Genomic DNA, 12,254 nt, shown 5'->3' with positions numbered 1-12,254 from the left:
AAAGAGCAATACAAAGTGGTTACACAGATCATAATTTTGTCACGGCTGCAGGGGGGCTGACCCAAAGCCGCAGCTTGCAAGGTCAACAGCAGGTAATATCTTGCCAGGATCTGTTTAGTGAGTGGAGAGCCCGCTTTGACATGTGATTAGGGGTACTGACAGATGAGCTCCTGTGAGAGGGATCCCACGGCTGCTGCCGCCCATCCGTGATTTGACAGACAGGGATGAGCGCTTCTGTGATGGAGCGCTTAAGGGGGGCTCGATGATGGGAGACTCCCGATCTGGACCCTCGGGGGCGAAGGGGACCTACTCCGCTTCTTGTTCCTCACATCTAAACCCTGGGATTAAATCAGCAAAATAGGCAGAAAATTGCTTTGAGTCGCTTTGCGGTTTTAGTTCTGGATGGGTAGCTGGCTTTTTCACTTTGAAACCTGGCTTGTTGCCACAAGAATCGAAGAAAGAAAATGACTTCGAAGGACCAAGCTGGTCTTTGTGCAAGCATTTGCCCTTACCCCCTTAACCCCTGGCGAAGGGCGGACTGTAAATGAATTAAAAATTAAATATGAAACATAACGAGGACAGCTTGACTTCACGGCAGAAATCATAGATGGCATGAAAGATGAAAGAATTAGCAGTTGTAATCATTAGATTGGAAAAGATTTCATTTTTTTGCATTTTGAAAAGCGAGAAATATACAAAGCTGCTTTCTTTTATTAGAGCTCCATCAATACAGTGCTGAGCTCAGAGCAGTATGCTAATGCTGCTGCTTACTGGCACTTTCAGATAAACCAGACACAATGTGACTGCTGCTTTCTCATGCCAGGTCTAGTTTTTATACATTGTTACTTTCTCAGACTCTGGCTGGGCCAGTTGGCTTCCGTGTGTCTAATGTGAGAGGAATTTCAATAGGGGGGTGAACCTGCTGGCACACATATTTAGTGCCAGTGATCTAAATTGGTCCTGCGTTGTGCTAAGTGCTGAATGCTGACTAGAGCGTTTGAAAGGCAGAAAACCTCACACAGAGACCAGATGAATACTTATGTAAGTCATAAATTATAGTGACAGTTAAAACGATTCTTCCACCACACCAACGTGTCACAAACAAATGAGCTTATTTGGTATTTGTTAAATTAGAAGTTTGTAGCTGTTCACATAATTGAGCAATTAGCAAGTTAGCGGTTTGGGGCCGTGGCATAATAATTAGCTATCAGATGTATACTACAAAGACATAAAACATAAAAGGAATATGCCAAAAAGTAGATTACAGAGTACATATTATTATTGTAAAGTGGATGGGAATTTGTAACACATTTTATTTATATGACAACTGTTGATGTGGCAGAATCTCAAAATAAAATAAAATAAAATAAAATAAAATAAAATAAAATCTAGGGTTTTCTTCCTGCCTTTGGAGAGTGAATGGTTAATGGTCAGTTATGTATTAAAGACCAAAAAATGAAAATTAGCCCATTATTTACTCTCCCTTAAGACATCCTAGGGGTAATTGACTTCCTTTTTCCAGACAAATCCAATTGGAGTTATATTAAAAGTTGTTCTGGCTCCTCCAAGCTTTATAATGGCAATGGGTGGATGTTTCTCTTCAAAAGTCCAAAACAAGTCCAATAAAGCACATCCATCCATAATAAAAAGTGCCCCACACGGCTCCGGGGGGTGAATAAAAGCCTCCTGTAGTGAATCGATGCATTTTTGTACAAAAAATATCTCTATTTAAAATGTAATAATCAGTTTTCTCTAGCTTGCACTAGCGCATGTGCCGCTCAGAAGTGACAAATGTGGGCGCAGTGGATAGAGCAAAACAAATCCATGGTCACGAATTAGAAGTACAAAGTGAAAATTTGCAAAGAAAAATGTTGGAGGATTTCGATATAAGCCAAGAGGAGACTGGTTTTCCTTTGCTAAAGTAAGGAAACTTTGCTTCCTTTGCTTCTGTAAACAAATGTTGGTTTGTGCAAGACTCGTCAGTGTATGTGCATGGATATTTTGCATACAAAAACACATCGATTCGCTACAGGAGGCCTTTATTTACCCCCCAGAGCCACATGAAGCTTTTTATTATGGATGGATGCATTTTATTGGACTTGTTTTAGACTGTTGAAAAGAAACATCATCCCATTGCCATTCTAAAGCTTGGAGGAGCTAGAACAATTTTTAATATAACTCTGATTGCATTTGACTGAAAGAAGGAAGTCATATACAACTAGGATGCCTTGAGGGTGAGTAAATAATGGGCTAATTTTCATTTTTGGGTGAACTATCCCTTTAAATAAATTTATTGAACTGTAAAAAATGCTGTGGTTCACTTTCATATTTAATAATTGGAGATGACATTCATCCACAGTCTGTTGAACAGAGGGGAAGCACAACTCGTCCTCAGTTTTTTCCTATGAAATCATCAAGCAGACTCAGTTTTGTAGGTCACCCATGACAGAAAGCACTTGCCTTCACTGGGACGCAGCCTTAATATGGGTCACCCGCAGTTGTGAATGAATAGGTATTGTCTAGACTCTATTCACCTTAATAGATGTCATAAAATGCCCTGACAGTTTGTTTAAAACTGGGAAGGAGTCAATGATAAAGCACTGTATCATTCCTCCACCGATGCAGGTGAAACTTCATTAAAAATCAATACGATGAAATTGAGTAAATACCACTTAATCCAGTCAGCAAAGCTGTGGTAAACCTGCTGAAAGGTGTCTGGACTCAAAAATGCTGATAAATCACGATTAGAAACATTACAAATATGAGTATGCTGTCATTAAGAGCTGGATGCTTATTGACTGCAAGGTCATAATCAACCAGAGGTCTGCTGAAACCAGCACCATGAAGCAGCTCATAATCATCCAACACGGAGATGGATTTCCAGAGCAGCTCATAACGCCGCTCAATGGTGTGTGTGCTCTCGGATCGATGCCAAAGCATACAGCTACTGTTATTGTTTCATAAATGGATTTGTAAGTCATCGCCTTCCTGAGCAACGCTCATTTAGGAGGAGTGGCTCAGCTGACCATTAGACCTGCCATATAGTTCTGCATTTCTTCTCTCTTACTGACATTTTTCATCTCGGTTACTTTTAAGCTGTTATGTGAATGCAGAATGCGCATCGTGACTGTCCGCTGGCCTCAAACGAGCAGATGATTGTCTATGCTACTCTATTTTGCTTGGCTTGTCTGTGCATCAAAAGAAAGTCAGTCATGGATTGGAGTGGGTTCACTGAGTAGATTCAAACAAATGAATATGTCTGGCAACCATAAACACGCAGACGTGCTGTCTCACTTCTTTATGTGCAATGTGAGCTTAAAGGTCTCTCAAATGCCACATAAAGTGATCTCTCACCCAACGCATTCTCTTGGCATTTCTCCCATCGGTGGATTGACAGCAAGGTGTGAAACCAGAACCTAAGAACATACGCCACTGTATATTATATTTCCAACTATGCCATTCTCATTATAATGAGATTAAGTCATTGTTAATCTTGCATCAGATTTCACTGCCAGAGCTTTATGGTAGTTCTTTTTTAATTCAATTTTAAATCCAAAACGGCAATTTGTTTTTTGTTTTTTTTTATTACTGCTCATTCCATTCCTGTGGGCTATTTTTATCTATATATAGTAGAGGCATAAGATTACACGCAGACTGATAAGTGAAAGGCAATGCAGGTTGTTTTCACAATGAAAAAGCTGGGTTTCATGACAGTCGAGCCCCATTTACAGAGCTCTAATGATGCTGGGAGATCTGATTGCAGTGATAGGAGGTTTGTGTGTGTGTGTGTAAGTGAGCGATAAGCCGAGCTGGTGTACAGGTAGAGATAGAGGTGTTTGCACTGCTCTGAATGAACCTGCGGTTCGCTGACATTGCTGCACTTTCACCAAAGGCGGACATGATAGAGCTAGGGTGACATTGCCAAAGGTGAACTCCATCATGCTGATTAAGGAGAAATGGAAAGTTTAGGACATGTCAGTCAACATCTGAAACCAGAGACACTGGAGAAGTCTACTGGGAATGAAGTTGAATAATTCCTGACTTCTTCGGCTTCCATGTGTGCGTTTTCTTAAAGTCCAGATGGAAGGAATGAAGGAGGAACATTTGTTACTTGCAGTCTCATTTTACATTTCCAGCACTGGTGACCCCGTGTTTATTAGCTTAACCTCTGTTACAGCCAGAAAAGCAGCCTCACGTGTTCAGACCTTAAAAGCACAAAGTCCTGCTATTTCTGACTCCCGTTTGTCACAACAAAGTTCAAACATTATTTCCGCACCATATGGACAGTGCCTCACATATTAGCACTCAAAAGATTTGTTTTCAAAAGAAATTTGTTTTACAATTTTTTTTTTCCATATTGTAGTCTGGCAGGAACTGCAAAGAAGAGAAGACCATATTTTAATCCAGAAGTCAATTTGCTACAGAGAAAAAATGACTTATTTGAACACAGAGGTCATTTTTTCATAGGTACAAAGCTTTCCCAAAATGGAAAGCTATTGATTATTCTTTCCGGTTCTAGAAAGAATAAAAGCTACCATGTTTTTTGTTTGCATGCACAGGAAATTGCTTTTTCTCCAACACCAATGAATTTTGTATTTCCTCTTGCTGATTTAAGATAAGCCATGATCAAGTTTGAACTTTTGAAAGTTCTATAAATTGCATACAGTTCTAATTACCCTGCATACCTATACTAATTAGCTTAATCACAATATGATCTGGGATTGAGCAACAGGCTCTTTCAACTTATTGACCCTATTGAATGTTTTTCCTCCTGGAAATAAAAATCTGTTTTCCCACATTGAAATGTGGGAATATTGACTAGGAGATTAAGACATCTATTTTCACTTTTCAAATTGGAAGTAGAAATGTCATGAATTCAGCCATTCTGGGTTTTGTAGATTTCTCTTTTCCACCTTCCCAAAATCTTCTGCTCACTTAAAACTCTTTCCATATTTGAGGCTTGTAGTGACGAATGCATTTTAGCATGCAGGGTCACCGACTACAAAGCAGAGTTCTTCACTTCTGAGGAGGACACGTGCACTCATCTCTTGGCCGCCACAGATAGGGATATTGTCTGAGCTTTGAGCCCATGGTTTCCTAGCCATGTTACATTAGCATCAGACAGCCATTAAAACCATCTGGGGCTGCGACACTTTAACACGTTGAAGTCTACTGAGGAAATCTTTGTTCACTGATGCCAACAAATCATCCTGAATGACTCTGTGGCCAATTTTGAGTGTGGAAGTAAAGAACCCTTCTTTACAGAACATATTTCAAAGAGACTACAGACAAACAGAGATAGACAAATAGGCAGAAAGACAGACAGATGGATGAGAGATAAATGGAGCAATTCAAACAAGAAAAAAAAGTTAAACTTAACATACTTAATGCACTATTTGTCTGCAAAAATAAATTAAAGAATTTTAATTATCTTCATTTGGTGAATTTCCTCAGCAAAATATTGATATATTTGATCAGTTGTTATCAGAGCTGGGTAGTAACTGGTTACATGTAATCTAGATTATGTACTCAGATTTCAAAAATTAAGTACTTGGAATTAGATTAAGTTACATTTTACAACATTCATAATCACACTACAGTTACTTTTTATGGATTACATGATTACATATTATTTATAGCAATAACTTATTCATAATTTATTGATTCTCCCTAATTCCTCTTTTACATCTTTTAAATTTTCCTTTCTATGATTTATATACATTCAGAAAGTCCTCAAGTTTGTGGACCTTCACACAAAGATCAGTCATTATTGAGATGGTGACACAGCATTTGACCACTGATTTACAAAAATCATTTCAAGTTTAAGAAGTGTTTCAACATTGCATCAACTACTGATGAACGCATTGATTTTTATTTGAATGAGCACTCTGTAGGTTATTTAACCATGTATTTATATGTATTTGAAAGGCTTCTGTCTTTCAAACACATTAAAATGCACAAATTGACAAACTTTTTTGTTACCTGATCCTCTTTCACCAAATATATTTATTTGACATACCCCTGAGATTTTAAAATACATATTGTAATAATTAAATATCACATCTGCATGTTCACTGGTTCTCTGACATTGGTTATGGTAAGGTCAACATATAAAATATTTAATTTGTTCAGTTTATATTTTAATTTTTTAATTTTGATTGATCTTAAAATAATTTATTTTAATTTAACATTTTTATGATTTAATTAATTATTAGCTTTTCATTAAGCTCATAAACCCCCTGCAGTTCCTTCACAAACATCAGTAATATAATGTTACACAAACATCATAATATAATGTTTAATGCACTTATCTTATTTGAGTCAATGTGATAAGCGAGTTACATCAAAAGTAATCTAAAAGTAGTCTGATTATATTACCTAAATTGTGTAATGTAATGGATTATGTTACTAACCATAATTTGTGTCATATAATATGGAATCAATAATGGATTAGTTTGTAAGTAATCTACCCAGCTCTGATTGTTATTAGTTTAATGTGACTAATTAATTAGTATATCATGTAATTAATTAAATTAAAACATGTAATTGATTGGTAGACCTAATAAACAAACAAATTGACAGACAGATAGACAGACAGATAGATAGATAGATAGATAGATAGATAGATAGATAGAGAAACAGACAGACAGACGGACTGACAGACAACCACAGGAAAACACAGAGGGTCCAATAGCCGCTCCAAGTGCATTGCCAGGCCAGGAGCAGAGCTGACAGCTGTTCAAACAAAGGCTAGTTTCCCACTCAGCTTTGTTCTGAGTGGCACTGTCAATGAATACACTGCACATAGCATCATAAAACATTTAAACACTCCGTCTAGGCAACAACCATGTGTGGTTGACACATGTCCTTAAGATAATGATGGCAGAGAGCTGAGGAGATTTTAACAACCCAGGAGGCATTGACATCATCACACAACAAAACAGTTCAAATATTAGCGCTATTACAAAACAGAAATGTATTAATGTGTTTACTCATATTCTGAGAATAGTCACATCACATTTCTTTTTTTTCAAAAAAGAACTTAAAGAGAGGAAAACTCAGTCACGTTTTGCCCCTCAATGCTAACGACAAAGTTTCCTTCATTCCCAGAAGAACCTCCCTCCCATTTAGGACCCTTGGATCCAGGGGGTCTCTGTCACTGACCCCCACCCCGTTCTGTATACGCACTCATAAGGCGTCCCTCAGCCCCTGCGTTTCCCAGCCTAGACCCCTCCCCCCTACCGCCACACACACGCACATCTTCTCATCACCTCAGTTTCTCCATTCTACTAAACGGATACAACCCATCAGTAAGGACAGCGCACTGATCCGAGAACCGCTCACCCCTCCCTCACCGCGGATGAGGCAAGAGAAAAGAGCTGGCAGCTGACAGCGGATCTACACGAGGAGCAGCAGACTAAAGACAGCAGCGTTAACACAAACCAGCTGGCTGGAAAGAGGACAGAGATCCTGGAAAGGGATAACAGCGTCTGCCAGGTAACGGACACTGGCTGACCCACAGCTGCAGACAAGCCCACCACGTGTAGAGTTACGCCAAACTATTAGCGCTCAGAGCGTACGCTACTGTAATTCCCCCCTCCAGTGGAGCTGGAATAATTGCTGAGCTTAAAACAAATGTGGACCACTTCCCCTATAAACCATAATGAGCAGCCTAAAGCAAGTCAGTGCATCAATAGCACCCTTAAAACTCCCTGCTAACAATTACACTCAGAAAACATGTGCAATGCTGTACCTTTAGGGTACAATAGCTTGTCAATGGGGCAGTACCTTTAATGGTAGATCTTAATAATACACAGTAGTACCTTAAGGGTTACAACTCTAAGCTACTAATATGCACCTTTTAGGGGTAAATAAAGTACAAAGTTGTCATTTTAAGTACACTGCCTCAGTGACAAGCTACATCTAAAGGTAAAATGACTTAACATCCTTTAAATCATCCTTTGGATTCAGCATTTAAAACAAGAACAAGCCCAATTTACTAATACATGAACACTCGTAACTCATTTAACATGCAAATCTGTCACACTAACAGGTAGACTGAAGTGACTTGGAGCATCACAGCTTACCTTAGTGAGACCAACCCTCCTTCACAGGCTCAGAGATGTCCTTCCGTCTAGGGAACTGCGACGTGTTGCAAAAGGAATGGTTAAAAACATCAGGAACTCTTGAAGTGCTTTTTAATTTTCTTTAGACAGATGACAGTCCTGTCATTCCCTCTTGTCTCTCTGCTCTCAGTGAGAGTGCTCCATCCAGCCTGTGTATGTCTGCTGATGCTGAGAGAGGGAATGAGTGAAAGAGAGAGAGAGAGGGAGGGAGGGAGAAGTCCCTTTCTTTTAAACAGTAGACACTTTGCGGTCAGACCCCACTCCCACCTACCACTCTTATATACACCCCCCTCCCCTTTCTCCCTCTGACTGGAAGCTGAGGAGCTGAAACGGGATGCCTCAAGGCTGAGTCGCAAACTCATACACGCACACACACTGAGAAGAGAGGAGGAGAAAGAGACGGAGAGAGAGACCATTTACTATAAACTGGAGCAGCCAATGATTGGATGAAAGGAATATATCCCAAGCTGCATTAACATACATTTCAGATTAGAATTAACAGGGAGGATAAAGGAGGAAGGACCTTGTGTGTTTGATGACGAGCATGACACGGCGGATGATGGGATTATGTACGGTGATCAGCATAATCAACCTCTAATCCCCCAAATCCAACCTCGCTATGGAAAAAAACCCAAGAAGAGTCGTTTTAGTCAAGGTTGGTTCGCCCTTTTTTAAACCTTAAATGCCTCTCCTAAGTGGAACCATCTCTGTGCCGCAACCTCCGGCTTTTCGTGCTCCCCTGCGCTTCTGTAAATACTCTTCCCTTTCAGTGTGTCAGGTTATTCACCTTTCCATCTGCACTACCCACAAACACCTCCCCCCACGTGCACTGCAGGTAGAAGAACATCCAACCAAGCCAGCTGCAATTACCAGACTATCTAGTGTTTTGCGCAAATAGCAGCTTTTCTTGAAATAAACACTGAACAAAGAACCAGTGGATCAGATTTTCACTCCAGGCTTGTTTGCTTCAAATGAGAAACGAGAAACATATTTCATTAGAGATGAGATGATGTCTCTCATCATGTCAAAAACTGACCTTTAGTCCTCTTGGGGGGCAACACGGAGGCACCCGTGGAGACGGGGCGCTTGAACCCCTAGAGAGGAATCAAGAACGTTTTTTCTGGTGAGAGAAAATCAACCCCCATCAGCCTGTGCTCAATAAGTCATGAATCTGTGATGATATGCCCGGTCGACATGGGATTTTAATCTAGGTCTCATTTCAGAGAGCGAATCATCACTACATTTCAAATCAGGCCCGGTCGCTGATCAAATTCAAATGCGAGTTTTTTTTTCCTGTCACAAGGCAAAAATGATATCAATTTCAGGTTCGCCTTGAATGGAAAAGTACAATGTGAGGAACAGGAGATGAACAGGCATAGGATATTTCCCAAGGTGAACTCCACAGAGAGATGCTCTTGGTAATGGCGTGCATGTTTGTGTTTTTCTGCAAATGAATATATGTAGTGGGTGGTGAAGGGAAATGCAGCCAGAATGAGATGTGAACTCCTAAACCTTTGTACGAGACTTTATGGAAGTGCATTAATATAACGCCCACCCATAATGTCATACATCCAGTCAGTATGTCTATCTATCTATTTATGTCTGCCTATATGCGCAGAACATGAAGTGCAGTGAACATCATTGAGTGATTCTGAGTGTGAGTGTGTGTACACATCATTTTTCTCAGGGTCTCTATCTTCCTGAGAACACATATCACCCCTCTCCATCTGTTCGTACTCTCACCTTTCTCTCACACTCTTTCCTTCACCGAATCACAGCGCTTCGCAGGGAATAGCAGTGGGAGCGGGAGCACTCTGGGTTCGTCAGGCGTCCCCGTGCTGTTGACATCCACGGGAAAATGCATCCACCAACTGATTTCCCAAATGACAACGGTGTGCGCATCGTTCCCCAACAGCCAATTTCTACTAGCCATAACCAGACACAAGATACAGGAACCCAGCTTTGTTTGTGAGAAGATGTTTAGACTCATTATAGTGTTTAGAAAGAAGAGGATTTAGATCCTCTGAGTCAGAGGGGAAAATAGTCAAATACTGGCATCTGGTTGTGGAGAATCTTCTTTGAAACTGAAGTAACTACGCATAATTCAAACTACAGACAAGTTACCTCCATGCAGCTACGTGCAGCAACAGCATGATCATACATACCAACCCAGGCTCATTGGAAATATGTGCCTCTACAGACATTTCTGCAACACTGTAAGTACGTACCCTGCTGCACATTTTGCAGCAGTTTCAAAGTGAAATGTCCAGAGAGTGGCACTAAAAGACAAGTTCAATAAGTGACCGTGGTTTATTACGTTAGTACAGGCACATATTGCTGAGTTTTTATGACACTGTTCAAAGTACGTATTGCGGCTGTTCATAATTCAAATAACCAGGGAGTGTCGCTAAAGGTTAATGCTCTATCGTGTTGGAAATAGGCCTACCCCTACACCACCCCCACACCACCCCCACCTCTAAACCTAACCGACAGTGTTAACAATTGCAAAAGTTATATAAAAATGCATATGTTGATGCAGATGTGCTATTTTGACTTTTCTATGCGGATTTGAGCTGAAGCTCTTTATCACTCAAGTAAAACGCTGTATCACATGAGCTCCCGAGCAAACTGAATTAGAAAACTCATGCATATGAACAATATGTGATGACAATGTTCAAAAGTATCAGTTTTCAAAACAGTGCAGGATGTTAAAATTGTTTTAAAAGCCATAATATAATATTCTGTAAGTAATTGTGTGAAAATTAGGCTTTATTAATCAAAACTCTGTGAAAATCATACTTTTTTTTTTAGTTTTACTGCCTCTAGTGTACATTTCACAACATAGGCTCATTGGAAATACATGCCTCTATATACATTTCTGCAAAACTGCAAAAAAAAAATAAATAAATAATATACCTATATGTATACGAATCACCACAGTTTCCAGTTGAAATGATCACTATTATATTTTGGCTTCAAAACAATTTTAACATCTGATACTTTTGAACATTGTCATCACAATTCAGTAGGTATACTCGGTAACTCATGTGATACAGCATTGCACAGTGATGAAGAGTTCCGGTACCAACCCCGTGAAACTACATTTCGACAAAACAGCTCAAATCTGCATAAGAAACTTAAAATAGCATGGCTGTATCAACAAATGCATCTTTATATCACTTTTGCACTTGTTAACACTATCAGCTAGGTTTAGAGTTGGGGTTGGTGAAGGGGATATTTCCTACAGTATTAACCTTAAGCGACCGAGATATCTGAATTCTAAACAGCCGCAATACGCACCTCAAGCAGCGTAATAAAAACACAGCAATACATGCCTGTACTAACGTATTAAAAACCGGCCACGGTCATGTATTGAATGTGTGTTTTAGCAACACTCTCTGGACATTTCATTTTGAAATTGGCATGAAACGTGCAGTAAGGTTGTATATAGAGGCAAGTATTTTCAGTGAACCTACTCTATAGACACACTATAGTGCACTCTATCGTGCACATATAAATTTTTTATCTGTATACAATAACGAACATGCCCAGATACAACACTTGCTAGTTATACTACAAGCAACTAACAAAAACATAGCTATAAAGGGACATATTTCTTTAAGCTGGGGAAAAAACTTGCTTGCTTAGTAAATTTATTTTGTTTTAAGGATTTTTAGATAATTTACTAGGAAAACAAGTCAAAAAGATTAATTTCTGCACTACTAGTGTCATCTAGTGGAACTACAAAAATAAAGCATGTTTTCTAACAACCTTTGCAAACTCCCATTTTGCACATCACACCTCCCCCAGCACAAACATCACAAATACAGCTCTTACAGGTCTATAAATGTCAAGACATGTCTCGACAGGTAAAAGCAGACTACTTTCAATAAAAGGTCCAACATACTTGAAGTTTACCTTGCTTGTCAAGAAGAAACTCTGCAAGTTCGTCATATCGACTGAAACCCAAACATTTCATCACATTCCTCCATCTTGTAAAAACGATGTTTACCCTTGTTTACGCCGTTGTCTTTCTCTGTGTATTTTGAGAAGTCTTCAAACTGAAGACTCTTTTCCACACCAGCTAAACACTCTCTGGCTCAACTTGCTACAGTAGCCACACCCAAA

General features: G+C 39.5%; 1 protein-coding gene across 1 annotated transcript in view; it reads right to left on the bottom strand.

Moving 5' to 3' along the window:
- tncb (tenascin Cb) overlaps positions 1–8,459 on the bottom strand; it is a 40,608-nt gene extending 32,149 nt beyond the window's left edge. Inside the window, exon 1 of the mRNA XM_051109946.1 lies at positions 8,088–8,459. The gene's annotated coding sequence lies outside the window, so the exon portion shown is untranslated. The remainder of the gene's footprint in view (positions 1–8,087) is intronic.
- Between the last annotated feature and the right edge of the window lie 3,795 nt (positions 8,460–12,254).

Source organism: Labeo rohita, chromosome 5, assembly GCF_022985175.1.
Source record: "Labeo rohita strain BAU-BD-2019 chromosome 5, IGBB_LRoh.1.0, whole genome shotgun sequence".
NCBI classification, from domain to species: Eukaryota; Metazoa; Chordata; class Actinopteri; order Cypriniformes; family Cyprinidae; genus Labeo; species Labeo rohita.
This window is presented reverse-complemented; position numbering and strand designations above follow the sequence as displayed.